General features: G+C 37.6%; 1 protein-coding gene across 3 annotated transcripts in view; it reads left to right on the top strand.

Moving 5' to 3' along the window:
* Positions 1-125: 125 nt before the first annotated feature.
* The window catches only part of CNST (consortin, connexin sorting protein), a 106,495-nt gene continuing 94,045 nt past the window's right edge, over positions 126-12,575 (top strand). For all 3 annotated transcript variants that reach the window (XM_036756837.1, XM_036756838.1, XM_036756840.1), the window contains exons 1-2: positions 126-330; positions 5,192-5,270. The gene's annotated coding sequence lies outside the window, so the exon portion shown is untranslated. The remainder of the gene's footprint in view (positions 331-5,191; positions 5,271-12,575) is intronic.

The raw sequence follows: 12,575 nt of genomic DNA, 5'->3' as shown, positions 1-12,575 counted from the left end.
GGTTAGTCCGAAGGACTTGAGCTAGAGTGGGAGGGGAGACGCTTGCCGGGCGTCAGTCTTCATTCGTCACTCTATGGTTGTGGCACCTCCGAGGGGCTTCTCTAGCCATTCGCGCTCTATGCTCCGCGGCCTCCGGCTCGTCGGCTTTTACCCGCCCGCGAGTCAGTGTGGAGGAGCCCGCAGAGCAGGGCGGAGATCTTGACCAGGAGCGCTCCAGCCGCCACGGGAGAACCTAGCGCTCTGACAGCTCGGAGGCGGCCATGTCAGCCAGCTGGGCTGGAGCCCGACCGGGTCCTTGACTGCAGCCTGACTCCGCAGCGGGACGCCCAGGTGAGGCAAGGAGGAAGGGTAAGGAGGGGGGATCGGAGCGGCAGCTGCCCACCCCCACCCCAGCCTGCCTTCCGCCCCGCGCCCCCAACCAGCCTTCCCTCGCACCCGCATCCCTCCGGCCCTAGGAGATCCCTGGCCAGGTTGAGCCCCTCCACCTTCCTGGGTGCCCCCCTCCTCCCCTGTCCTTCTGCCTCCCAGGTTGGGGGTAAGGGAGAGGGGGAGGTGTTGGTGTTTCCTTCCATTCACACCTTTGCTGTCTCTTTCCTGAGCTTGTCTTAAGAAGCGCCACCCCCCCATCATCCCCTTCCTTCTGCCCGCCAGGAGCATTTAAATGCCTTGTTTGCCCAATTGCAGTTTGTTATTGTTGTAGTCTTAAATGCTCGTGTGCGGAAATAATCATTTTTTTTCCAGTTAATGTTCTGATATGTGAATGAAACCAAGAAAAATGAAATGTTTTAAAATATCAACCGAATCAAAATGAATCCCAGTGTTTTTTGTTTTTGTTTTTAGGAAAGGCACTCGTACTTCGAATGCTAAACCTCTTACTTAAGTATAGCCTAAAGATGGTCAAACAAGTTGTGCTTTGGAGCGCAGTTTTGATGACCAGTTCCAAAGGCTCTAAAAATAGGATGCTATAATGGAAATTTTGGCAGTCTTCTTACCTACTGGGCAATGAAAGAAGACCCAATTCTTGGGAGATGCAAAGCAAGGAGGCTAGTTCTGTCCTTGGCGCTAAGGAAGGGAAAAAAAATCAGAAAACTGTATCCAACCAAAGCTATAGCTTATAATAGGAGGTTGACATCTAAGTGCAAAAGAAAAAGATTTCTAAACAGTGTATCATTCAACAAATAATCATCAAAGTCTGAAGATCTTATTATCTATTGATTTATTTTAAACTGATAATTAACTCCTTGGATTAAAGATTTGTTAGTACATTATGAAAGGCTCTTCAGTTGTTTTCAGAACGTATTATTCCAGTTTCTGCACTTCTTTTTTGACATCTAAACTTTTTTTTGATATACCACAAATTTCTCATTATTATTATTTTAGATCTGCTTTTTGCTTTCTGATGTCTGTACTTGATAAAAGACATTGGGTTTTCCCCAGCCTTCACTCTTTTTTTTTTTTCTTGTTCTGTTTTTCCTTACTATTTTGATAAGCTTAAAAATATACTACATTTTTTTCAGAAAGTTCTTCTGGCCCAAAAAATTTAAATTCAGAGTTTTAGGGTGGAATGGGGACTTACCTCATCAGTAAAAAAAAAAAAAATCATTCACTATTCTCTGAGTATGATCATTAAGCTCCTTATTTATTTTAATAGGAGTGTTTCTAAAGTTTGTTTTTCTATTTAACAATACCTGTTGGTAGCTGGTGGACCTTAAGCTAACTGATTTAATCTTCTAATTCTGGAGAAAAGAATAAGGTTTTTATGTACAGTTGGCCAATGAATTTTTATTGTTATGTGCATTTTTATGGTGTTAAAGATTTTTCTAGTTGGATTGGAAGTGCTTTACGTTAGAATTGAAGTTTTATAAATTTCACTTATTAGAAGTTCCAGTCACTGACGAATTGTTGAGAAATGTAACAAATACATGTTTTACTGCTTCTGAAATGAATGACTCTCAAAATCAACATTTAGGAAAATTTGGTGTGATTCTCTTTTTAATTTTCTTAAGAGCTGCATAGTGTTTATAGTATGTGCTGTTTTTGTTCCCCAAAAGGCCAGCAGTGTGGTATAGTCAAAGAGTTCTCACTGTCTTTGAAGTCTGAGAACCTCGTTTCAAATCCTACTTCTCACACTACATATGTGATTTTGTTAAACCAACCTGGGTCACGTAGAAAATAAGGGGGTTGTACTAACTGTTTTGAGGCCCTCTCCAGCCCTAAGTCTTTGATCCTATGAAACAAATAAAACAAAACCTCAGACAATGTAATTTTATTTCCAAGAATCTGACTTTTTGAAGTTTCTTATTATTACTTTTGTTTTCAATAACATTTTAAAAAGAGGAAAGGAAAACATCTTTTTACTTAATGTTTTCCATGAGCTTTTGACTATGAAAGAAACTAGAAAATGTCAAAAAAAAAATAAAGATTTTAACCTACCTTCAGAACTAGTGAGATAGGATCGTGATGATTAAATGTTGTGATGTTGGAGCTAAGAAGTTTCTATTCAGATTGAGTTCCAAGAAGTCTTTTTCTCTGGGTGTGGCCTTATTAAGTCTGGGGACAAACAGGTGCTGAGTAGTTGTTCAGTGAGGGTCATAAGATGAATAGAGTGCCAAGTCATTTCCTGAGGTGTCATTATTACTATTATTTAACATCTGAATGCCAGCCATGGCATTGTACAGGACTTTATGAATTATATTCTATGTATTACACTATTGATATTACGGAAACCCAAGACCTGGACTTCATTCCCAGAAGGTAGGTTTTCTGTCATTTTGTATTTTCTAAGTCCATATAAGGCACAATTAAAAGAAAATTTATTGTTACTCTGTAACAGGAAATAAAGTTGTATTTTGGCAATGTTGGTGAGGAAAGTCTAATTGTGACTGTTACTACACTCTGGAAACCAAACAGTGATACAAGAAAATCAATGGTTGCATTACCAACTTTGTTTCTAGTTTTATTTTATAAAACCTCTCCTACATATATGTAAGATATAGGTAGCAAGCTATTGACACACTTTCTGGGCATGTGTTTTGTGCTGTTTTTCCAGGAGGTATGATAGTTGGCACCAAACCACCTCTTGCACCATACAAGAACATCTCTTTGGGAACTGGCTCTGAAGTTAACTGATCCTAATAGAAATCCAACCTGCCTCATGAGCACCATGTTCTCACTGACTTTATTTTAATCAGCTGTGGTTCTATAAGTTACATATAGTACATAACAATGTTAGCCTGGTAGACTTGGTTACCTTTAATGTGAAGTAAATACAGCGTCCTGCTGTGACAAGAACCCTCACTTTAGAGTTAGAAGACAAAGGTTCAAATCCTGATTCTCCCATTTATTCCTTGTGTGGTCTTAGACAAAATAATAATAATGATAGCTGACATTTAAATAGTCCTTTAAGGTTTGGAAAGCACTTTACAAATATTATCTCATTTTATCCTCACAGTCACCCTGGAAAGTGGGTGGTGTTACTACCATCTCTTTTATAGATAAGGAAGCTCTAGCAGACCGAGGTTAAGTGATTGGTTCAGGATTATGCAGCCAGTACATGTCTGAGACTAGATTTGAACTTCAGGTCTTTCCAATTCCAGGTCCAGTGCTCTGGTCACTGTGACTCCTAACCGCCTCAACCTCTCTGAGCCTTAGTTTACTTTTCTGTAAAATGAGGGGGTTGGACTAGAGCTTCCATTTCTAAATCTCTAATCCTGTGAGTATAACAGACCCTCAAGTAAACAGACCCTCACCTTTTGCACCTGAATTTGGGGTTCCCAGCATCACTAGACTGCAGCAGAGGGAACCAAGTCTCAATGAGTCAGAAACTGGAAAGAGTGTGGAATGAAAAGGTTTAAGAGGAAAGAAAGTTTATTTTCTTTGAAACAGGCATTCCAGATGTCACAGTGAAAGAGTAGATAGCTTTAACTTGGAATTGGAGGGGGGGAGGGGGGAGGTTGAGAGGAATGGAAATAAGGAATTGGGCAGTGGAGGATACAGAAATGAAGTTTGGATGATGACCTGCAGGGTTCCTGAATCACTGTGATAGGGAGGGCATTAGAGGGGAGTTTGTTAATCATTAGATGAAAAATTTAGAGAGATTTTAAAGTATTGTGATCTCTTGGGAGTTCTTTCAGAGTCTTAGGCAATTCAGAGGATTGAGTGAGAACTTGTCTGGTACCATATTTCTCTTTTTTGAGAGGAAAAGAAATAGTACCTTCCAATTTTTCTTAAATCATGAAAATGAAGATCTGTTAAAAGCTAATCTGTAATCTGGCAGTTTTCACTTTTTTTGGATAAAGTGCCTTCTTTTTCTTTGTTATTAGTGGCTCGATAACACTACACATAGTTGTATCTTGAGTGTTGTTATGCATGTGGGTATTTCTAGACATTTAGTTTTCTGTCTGAATCTGATATTCTTAACCTGGAATCTATGAATTTGTTTTTTAAAATATTTCAAAGACTGTATCATTATAATTGGTTTCCTTTGCAAACCTATGCACAACTACATTTTAAAGTTTCCAATCACAAATGTGGCAGTTATCTTTTCTTTTAAATATGCCCTTTTATTTTATACATTTAAAAACATGATTCTGAGATGGGGTCTGTTGGCTTCATCAGACTGCCAAAGGGGTACATGACACAAAAAAGTTTAATCTGATCTAGAAGCATTTGTTTAATTATGGGGTTTTGCTTTTTCTTTATTTAGGAATCATTTCTCTGGGGAAAATTCTTTCCTTTCAACGAGGGAATACTTTTGTTTTTCCAGACATTCGAAGTGGGTCTTTCATAACAGATTTAAAACTACTTAAAATCCTAATTCTCATAATTGCATTGACAATCGTGAGAGATTTCTCAGACCTTTCTGTCCTCCGACCTGCGTGTGTGTATGTGTGTGTCTGTTTTGATATTATATTTTGTGCCAACTATCAAAACTTTCCATCGTTAAACATTGTAGCTTCTTTGGCAAAATGCTGATAAAGTATGGTGTTTTTCTGTCTTCTCAGTATTTTCATGCTATTTAGTACAAATAGTAAGAAACAAGATATTGGTGAAGTTATGTCATTATAATCAACAGTAACTATCTTAGTTACTTTGTCATTATATAGATGCTGTTTTAGGAACTGCTGATACTAAGTGACAGTTACATATTGTTTAAAGTGATTGTTCTTATGTGTTAAATTTTTTTTCACAGGTATATTCTTGATGACTGCTGTCTGAACAGAGAACTTATTTTTGCATTGTTGCAGAATTTTGAAATTTTAGTTAAAATGGTAAGTTCTAAATTTTAAGTTTAAAGAAAGTACAACCACATTTTAAAGTTTCCAGGTGCAAATGTAGCACTTATTTTTTTCTTTTAAATTTGCAGTTGCTTTGCAACAAATTAAGCAGTGTGATTCTGTATTTTATGATGTGCTTAAGAGCAAATAATGTACATAATATAACAGGTGTAGTAAAGTAATAAAAAGAGGACCTAGACCAGAATCAGGAAACCTGAGTTCCAGGCTGATCTCTTATACCTACTGGCCTGGTAACCTAAGCAAGCACTTAACCTCTCAGTGCCCTAAGTAACTCCCTAATACTATAAATTTCAAAACAATTCCTAGATCTGCATTGGTAGAACAAGTTTCCTTAATGTAAGACTTCGCCTAGTATTCTAACTGCATTAATCCATTTCAAGTTAGTTGAAAACACAGAATTCAGTAGGAATTATGCTGACTAGAGAAATTACAGAATTTAGTTTTGTAAAAGCCGAAAAAGTGATTTATTTTTAACTTGTATTTTGATTTCTTTAACATAGACAGCCAGGTGGCTCAATGCCAGCCTGGAGTTAGGAAGACCTGAGTTCAAATTCAGCCTCAGACACTTACTAGCTCCGTGATCCTAGACAAATCATTTAACCTCTGTTTGCCTTAATCCACTGGAGTAGGAAATGACAAACTACTCCAATATCTTTGCCAAGAAAACCCCTGAAGGACTGAACAACCACTAGATCCTTAATACTAATTCAGCAACCTTGAAAATTATCCTGTACCTGTTTTACTTGTTGCTTTAAAAAATTTCTTTAGGTTTACATGGATCTGACCTAATCCAAATAGAATTAAAACTGCAGTATCAGATCTTAAATAGCAAGAATTAAAAACAGAATATCGTGACTTTCCCATTTTGGTTAGATAATTATTGTTTCGTGACTAAGTGAAAAAAAGGCTTGGTTTGCCTTATGAGTACCAAATTTGAACTCTTGAGTTTTAAATAACATTCTGCAGGTCTTGTTACCACCAGAGACCATTTTATCACAAGCCACAGGAAAATCTATTTCAAGAAAAACTGTACTAAGTGTATGGAATGGTAGGCTTTTGAGGTGGCTTTTTTTGTTTGTTTGGTTGCTTGGTTTTTGGACATTTGCCAGGGATATTTTAAATGATCTTTTGTTTAAGCACAGTTAGATGGATTTTAAACTCTAATCCTCAGAAAATTTTTCATTATGCTTCATTTTCCGTTGGTGCCTAGAGAATGGCATTCCTCAGTGTCAATCCAGAGGACTGGCTCCCTAGTGAGATATACAAGGGATCATAAAGTTGAGAATTAAAGAGGACCTCAGGGGCAGCTAGGTGGCTCAGTGAGTAGAGCACCGACCCTGGAGTCAGGAGGACTTGAGTTCAAATGCGGTCTCAGACACTTGACACGTGTACTAACTGTGTGACCTTGGGCAAGTCACTCAACCCCAATTGCCCTGCCAAAAAAAAAAACCCAAACAGACAAAAAAAAAGAGGACCTCAGAAGTCATCTCATCTGACCTTTTTTCATATTCCAGATGAGTTAGTAAAGTGACTTGTACAAGACAGAGAAGAAGAAAAGAACTATTCTAATTGGTGGTTTTTCTTCTTCACTCCCAGTTTTTAACGCCCCAAAGGGAAAAAAAAAGGCAATCATGATTTTATCATTTGAGCGTGCAGCAGTTGATGCTTGGGTTTGGAGTTGGAAGACTTGAGTGTGTAGCAGCTTTGCTACACTATGTGACTTGAAGCAAGTCATTTAACCTCATTTTCCTTTTCTGTATAATCTGGTTCCTTCTTGTTTTAAATCCATGATCCATTGACCATTATAAATAACTGAAAAAAAGAAAAATTCCATGTGATTTAGCAGTAAGCTAGTTTATTTGCATTTACACTATTGTCATTGTCAGGAGTATTCCATAAGGAAAAAGCTCTGGTGCGTGAGGCATAAATTTGTGGTATAGACTCTCTAGGTGTATGTACTTACCTTACCAACCAACACATTGGTTATGTCCATCAATATAATGCTTCCTTCCACACCTAGAATCCATGACCTCTCTCCTGAGAGGGGGGAGATATGCTTCACAACTACTCTTCTGAAGTCAACATTGGTGTTAATTAGCTTTGTGATGACTTTCAATTATATTACTTTACATTATTTTGTTCATTGTGTTAATTGTTTTCTTTGTTCTGCTTACTTTATGCTTTTTCAGCTCATGTAGATCTTCAGTAGTTAGTCTCTGAGTTCTTTCCATTTGGGACATCCCTTTCTTAAATTTCAGGTCCACTAGAAACTGAGCAGTCTTGGGTTATGTGTGTCCTTCCCAGCAACCACTAGCAGGACGTACATTCCTTTAGGACTCTTATGTAACTCTTTATTTTCCCTTGTGCATTTTTATTAAATTTCACTGGTTGAAGACAATTAATATGACTAAAAGCATAATATTGGTGAAAAAAACATTTTAACAAAAAACCATCTTTCACCACTTTGGAAATTACTTCTTATTTTTGTATGACCTTAATTAAAGAATTCATTTGGATCATCTTGTCGTGATAGATCTATCAGTCATCCAGTCAATAAGCATTCATTAAGCACCAGACTAATAAATATGCCAGACTAGGTGACACACACTGTATTGAGCTCTGGACATACAAAAAAGAGCAAAAGATAGTCTGTGTTCTACAGGAGTTCACAGTCTAACAGAGGAGACAACATGCAAACAGTTGTGTACAAACAAGGTCCACACAGAATAAATTGGAGGTAATCAATAGAAGGAAAGCCTTTTTGTAGATGATAGTATTTTGAGATCTGAAGGAAGTCAGTGGAACCAAGGAATGAGGAGGGAGAGCCTAAGGAATAGCCAGTAAAATGCCTGGAGTCTAGAGGAGTGTCTTGTGTGAGGAACAGCAAAGAGGCCAGTGTCACCAAATCACAGAATAGTAATACCTTTATTTTACAGTTAAGGAAATTAAGCCTTAGAATGGCAGAGTGTTATTTGTTTCGTTTTGTTTTGTTTTTTAATCCAAAGTCCAGTGAGTTTGTAATAGACCTGGGAATAGAATTTAAAATTCCCCAATCTGTTATATTGAGCTGTCCAGTGTTATATATGCCTTATTATTTTTAGATGTTTAGTGCCGTTATAATTTTTTTCCAGAAAGGGAAATTATAGTAAACTTCTTAATCTGGACCAGTTGGACAAATTTCCAGTTTGTATTTATAAAAAGTGTTTTAATGTTTTAAAAGAAATACAACTTCATTATTTTTAGGCACATTACTTTCAAGATTTGATGACCAGAACATACTGAATCTGCTTTTCTTATTTCTGCAAACACTGTCTTGGTTCAAGCCCCTTATTTACTATCTACTTAGCCTATTGTAGTCGTCTCCTAATAGATCCACCCAATTCTATTTCTCCATTTCAGGGAATTATGTTCAATTCAATTTAATGAACATTTATTAAGAACGTACAGTATGACTGGCAATGTGCTAGGTATTTAGGATAAAAAGACAAAAATGACAAGAATCCCTGTGCTTAGGGAGTTTACTTTCTTTCAGTGACAAGTACACATATAAATCAGTACAAAAGAAATAGAAAGTAATTTCTGAATGTGACTAACAAGTGGGGGAATAAGGAAAAACCCTTGTGTCTGGAGGTAGAATTTGAGCTGAACCTTGAATAGAGCTAGGAATTTCAAGAGGTGAGGAAGGAAAACATTGTAGGGACTGCCACCGAGGTAAGAGATGAAATATTATATTAACCAGTGGCTCAGGGCTCACACAGACTTGGTTTTTTTCTGGGTAGTATTCTTAAAGATCTCTGTCAAATACAAAATAAGACAGTCCCTACCCTTAAGGAGCCTATATTCTCCCAGATTCTATGCAAACACTCAAGATAACAGTAGTACTTGAGTAAAGAACAGCCTTTATTGCAACTCACATGAAATGTGAAAAATCCAAAGGATATGTAAGAGTACCAAAACAAACGTAGAAAGCCCATACAGCACAATAATCACAATACAATTATCCTTCCTCGCTCCTTGTTGAGTCCTACTTTTCTATAAGATCCTAAAGTCCTCTCAGCTAAGTGATATCTTGTGATTTGGACCACTCATAGAAGGAAAACACACTTAGAAATTGCTAGAAACCTTTCCCATAAAATCTGTATTGTCCAAATAACTTACTGATATAGTGAGGGGTGGGGGATCCATCTCGTCACAACATTCAGTAGCAGGAGCCTTGGCAGTGATCCTCTTCTTCCTCTAAGAGATATAGCACAGGAAATTCTTCCCTGGATAAAAAGCTCAGTACCCAAGGACAGGAACTTGGAGTTACTTGTGAGGTAATCCATGAAGTTAGTGCTGTGTAGGCAGTAGAATATAAGGCTTCTTGAAGGCTGGGGCCATTTCATTTTTGTTTTCCTATGAACACCCAAAAAGATGACAAAAAGGAAAATGATAGTTGATGGAGACAATATGTAAGGACAGGTAAACTAATGTACTCTTGGTGAAACTGAATTGGTTAAGTCATTCTGAAAAGTAATTTTTAAACTCTACCTGAAAAGCCACTAAACCAGGCACAATCCAGATACCCTGGCAATACTACTAGGTATATACTCTAAAAACAAAAAGGAGAGAAGAGACCTATGTGGACAAAAATATTCATAGCAGCACTTCTTATTGTAGCAGAGAATTGGAAACTAAGAGAATGCTTGTCTATCAGTTGCGGAATAGATTGATTAATTATGGTCTGTAAATGTAATGGAATATTACTGAGCCACAAGAAATGAAAAATGAGAGGAATGGATTCAGAAAAACCTGGGAAGATTTATATGAACTGATGCAGGGTGAAGTTAACAGAACCAGGCCTCACTTTACTCAACTGTAAAATGAAGGAGTTGGATTACCTGGCCTCTGAGATCCCTTTTACTTCTAGATTTATGAGCCAATGTGTAGAATACAAGATGCTACTCTGCGTTTTGTTTGTTGACTATTAAAAAGAAGGGAAAGTTGTTTGATTTAGTAGTCAGTAAGGAATCATTGGAGTTTATTGAGTAGAGGGTTAACATAGGCAGACCTATGCTTTAGGAAAATCATTGACAACATGGTGGAGGGTAGACTGGAGAGGGATGAGACTTGAGGTAGGACACCCAATTATTAGTCCAAATGAAAGATGCTGAATGCTTGAACTTAGGGTGGTGGCTGTTTGAGTTAAGAAAAGTGGAAACCTGTGTAAGATGTTATGAAAGTAGAAATAAGATTTCACAACTGATTGGATATGTAGGGTAAGAGAGTATGAAGTCACCAAGATTTTGAAAGTCATGACTAGAAACATGGTGGTTCCCTTAATAGTAACAGGGAAGTCTGGAAGAGGTATGGTTTTGGGGGGAAAGGTAATGTAATGAGGTATGTGATACAGATCACAACTAATCCATTGTTACACATTCTATGGGATTTACTCTGGCTCAACCAAGAATTAAAAGGGGAGATAGAGCTCTTATTCACTACTCACTGCCCCAAGTGTAAAGCCTCTTCTCTCAGTGGTACCTGCCATAGCTATGAAAGGATCTTGGTGCCAGGAGATAAGTACACTAGGGAATTGGGGAAATCGGAGGGAGGTTTTTCCCCAGCCTGTCAGCAGCTACTGAATACCCAGTTGCCATCATGGTATAACTTCTCTGAGGAGCCAGTGCTTGACTAAGAGGTATGGAGGATAGGAGTTTACACAGTGGAGAGCAGGGGTCAAATAAGGAGTGTTGGGGGGATAAGGATTGGTATCGTTTTGGGTGATTTCTCCTTCCGAGTACTATGCTAGCGTCTGAGGGAGAGAACCCTCCATTGAGTCTATGCAACCCCAGTGGGGGATGAGACACATACTGAAATAATTATGATACAAAATAATGCATGACAGATGCATGAGGCACAAAATATACCTCAGCCTATTTACCTACGAAAATGTTAACTGTCACTGAAGTTACAAATTAAAGAAAATAAAAATAAAACAGTACATTTGAGGTTGGCACAACATTTTTCTGGATCAATAAAAAATAGGCATATGTGTGCACATATATACATTCTCATATAGAACACTTCATCTGGCTCTTCAAAAGTTATGATTTCCCAAAAAAGGTTTTAATTAACTTTCTTTAATCGCAAAATATTTCTGTAAATTATTGCTTCATTATGTTATGTGGAACTATAATGATGTAAAAGTTCTGCTCCTAGGGGCTTTACTTATCTTCTACACTGTGCTAAGGAAGCTCAAATAGTAGGTTCTAACTTGGATGATATGTAAAGTTAATAAAATAGTTAATAGTTAATAAAATAAAAAAAATGATTTGAATGGTAAACTTTTGTAGTGATTTATGTTTATTTGTATTTTCTTTTGAACAGAAAACAAGGTAATGATTTTGTTGTCTTTGCCGCATATGATGAAGTTTTAATCTGGCTTTTTATTAAGCAAATTTTTTATTTTGGTTTTAAGAATTAGGGTTTCCCTAATTGAATTGAAGCATTCCCCGAGAGTGAAATCAGCAACTGTAATAAAAATCAAAGCCAAATGATCATTTCTCCTCAAAAAATCAGTTCCCATCTTCTGACTTTTATATTTCTGTAATTACCCTGGTCCTAGGCTGGCTCTCTATTCACTACAAATTTTGTCTTTTCTACCTCCACAACATCTCTTGCATCCAGCCCCTTCTCTCAACTCACTTGGCCACCACTCTAGTTTAGGCCTTTATCATTTCTTGCCTCAACCGTTGCAGTAGCCCACTGATTGGTCTCCTTGCAACACGTTGCTCTTTTTCTAATCCATTCTTCATAGAACTGCCAGTCATTTTCCTAAAGCATGGATCTTCCCTACTACCCTACACAACATACCCCAGTGGCACCTGTTGCCTCTAGGAGCAAATACAGTGTCTACAGTTTGGCATTTAAAGCCCTTTACAACTTGACCCCAGCCTACCTTACTATCTTTCTGTATCATTTGCTTTCATGCACTCTGTGGTTCAGCAAACTGGACTTCTCACTATTCTTATACAGGACCCTGCTTCTCCTGTCTCCATGTCTTTTCCTGCCTGTTCCCTATGACTGGAATGCATTAGAAGCACTTGTTTCCTTCAGAATTCAGATTAAGCAGTGCTTCTTACATGAAGCATTTCCCGATACCCCCAACTGCTAGAACCTCCCTTTTCAAAATTCTTTTGTTTTTTATTTTGTATATATTCTTTATATACTTATTGATGTACATTTTGTCACTCCACTGTCCCCCTTTTCCTCCCATTAAGACCTAACTAAGCTCCTTGA

This window comes from Trichosurus vulpecula, chromosome 4 (genome assembly GCF_011100635.1).
Source record: "Trichosurus vulpecula isolate mTriVul1 chromosome 4, mTriVul1.pri, whole genome shotgun sequence".
In the NCBI taxonomy this organism is placed as follows: domain Eukaryota; kingdom Metazoa; phylum Chordata; class Mammalia; order Diprotodontia; family Phalangeridae; genus Trichosurus; species Trichosurus vulpecula.
This window is presented reverse-complemented; position numbering and strand designations above follow the sequence as displayed.